This window comes from Vombatus ursinus, unplaced genomic scaffold (genome assembly GCF_900497805.2).
Source record: "Vombatus ursinus unplaced genomic scaffold, bare-nosed wombat genome assembly UNPS02012179.1, whole genome shotgun sequence".
NCBI classification, from domain to species: Eukaryota; Metazoa; Chordata; class Mammalia; order Diprotodontia; family Vombatidae; genus Vombatus; species Vombatus ursinus.
This window is the reverse complement of record NW_020951957.1, coordinates 6,466,457-6,468,923: the sequence shown is the minus strand read 5'-3', so window position 1 is coordinate 6,468,923 and position 2,467 is coordinate 6,466,457. Positions and strand designations below refer to the sequence as shown.

The window sequence follows — 2,467 nt, the reverse complement described above, 5'->3', positions numbered from 1 at the left end:
TTTTGAAGGAAGTAGACTGAAGTCATCTAATCCGAGTTCACTTCAGCAACTTCTGTTTTTAAAAATCACTTCACCTCATCAATATGCTCAACTTAGCCCTCCTTTAATGAAATAATAAACATAGAGGTATTTCTTTCCTCCTTTATGTTAAAACATAATGATAATATAATAATAAAAGTAGCTAACATTTCTATAGTGCTTATTATGTGCCAAACACTGTGCTAAGAGCTGTTATAATTATCATCTCATTGGATCTTCACGATTCTAATAAGTAGTTATTATTGTTCCCATTTTACAACTGCAGCAAACAGAGATTAAGTGACTTGCCCAGGGTCATACAACTGCTATGTATCTGAGTACCCATTTGAGCTTAAGTCTTTACTTTCTGACTCCAGCACCCATGTTCTAGCTACCTAGGTGCAGTATACATCATACATCTATACCAATTAATCCATTTTCCAAAGATCCATCAAAATCAAAGATATCTTCCCCAATATCATCTCATCTGTGAATAATGTCAATAATTTGCTCCCCAATTACTGGTATCAAGCTAGTGAATTTCAGATAAAGCACGATTAAAGATTTTATATTTTGGGATTAACTTTTTGGATTCATAAATGCCACGCAAAGTTTAGGAGTGGACTAATTGAATAATCAAACAAAAATAAAATATTTTATTTGCAGTCAAACAAATGGCATTATATTTAATTATATTTTATTTTTGTCTTCATCCAAAGCTCTACTAACTTAGAATTTAAACACCAATCACTTCCATATCATGTCACTGTCACTGATTTCCATGACAATGGTAAATTTCTTTCTTTCATTCTTTTTACTTTTTTAAACGAACAAGGTAACTTGCTAATGAATCTGGTGTGGTTTGTCCCAATGTTTCTTGTTGGCAGCTGCCACCTGTCCGGCAATTCTGTCCAGGTCTCGCTGTCCCTGAGGTGTCAGCTTCCGGCCCCCATCCTGGTCCTTCTCCACCATCTTGAGGCCTTCCAGGCCTTGCAGGGCTGGCAGGGCAATGACCCCACTGCGCTGGCGCCCGCCGTGGATCTTGGGCGTGGATCCCACACCGGCAGCACCTCGGAGGTACAGGTGACCGGACAGGAGGCGGCCCGGACGTAGACCCAGTTCTCGTCGTGGGCGCCAGCTCCTTATGTTTGGCCAGCTTGACTGTGCGCACCCATTCGGGGTCTTTCGGCTTCCCTGACTTTTTCAAGAAGGCGACCAGGACCCCGACGAACTCCTGCTAGCTCACGGACTCCAGATATCGTGCGGACTCCACGCCGCCAGCCCGGGAAGGGAGAAACGGGGCTTCCTGGCCGCAGCACAAGAAGGGAGGCAAAACCTCGCGAGAGCTGCTAGTCCCGCCCACAAATGGTAACTTTCTAATCACTACTAAGTCTTCTTTATTAATCAATTAACAAAAATTTATTTAGAATTTACTGTTATAGGTACAGTGCTAAACACTACAGTTACAATGACAAAGATGAAATAGTCCATGAGCTCAGATAGTTTGCATTCCTTTAAGAGAGATAACCTATACATAAATATACATATAAAAATGTCCCATTTTTCACCCATACCTACCTTTTTTAGGGTCCTTCCCTTCTCTCCCTTCTTTATCATCTCTCTCTTTGTGAAATCATCTGACTCCATGTATTTGATAATTATCTCAATGCAAATCACTACAAATTTGTATATCTAGTTCTAGTTGTATATCATACTTCTTCACCTCCTATGGTAATGAGGGTTATTTTTAGCAATGAATTTAAAATTATTCAGCCAAGGAATAAGGGGAATGGTCACCTCCCTGTAAGAAAAAGAAAACAAACTCCTTCCAGTCACAGATTATAAGTACATTAATTCATAGATCTTACTAATAATCTTAGTTGACTGAATTTGATTAGATCCTCTTTCTAGATTTGAAAACCATCAGACACCTGAGGGGCTAGGTATACTACTACTAATAATAATGATAAATGCAAAAAGGAATAAGATAAAAGGAAAATGTAGACAGGCTTTACCTATTTGACAGTTTTGCCTAGAGCAGCTTCTGCTTCTACTCCTAAGGGAAAGGAAAAAGAAAACAACTGAAATAGCTAGAAAGCTAACTTTGTAAGAACTTTACACTAAGCTATAGTTCTTTAGAAATTATAGTATTGAGTGCCAAACTATAGCAAATGATGCCAAATGAACCTTTTCCAATGGGGCTTATGTTTTTTTTTTTTTTTTTTCCAAGACAATTTAGGTCACATTTGGCATCCAGCAAATTTCAGTGAAGCCCTACACTCCTGTGCAGATTGTCAAAGAATGTTACTTGCATAACATTCTGTGAATAAGATATAGAAAATGTTATCTTCCAAGGATAATTTAAATAGAAGACTCCACAACAATTATCCAAGAATGCTTAACATATCAGATGGTATAAAGACCACCTCATCCTGTGCAACATGGAGCA

The 2,467-nt window shown here is 38.5% G+C and overlaps 1 pseudogene; it reads right to left on the bottom strand.

Annotated features, from left to right (window-relative positions):
* Positions 1–861: 861 nt before the first annotated feature.
* LOC114039699 lies at positions 862–1,509 on the bottom strand (annotated as a pseudogene).
* Between the last annotated feature and the right edge of the window lie 958 nt (positions 1,510–2,467).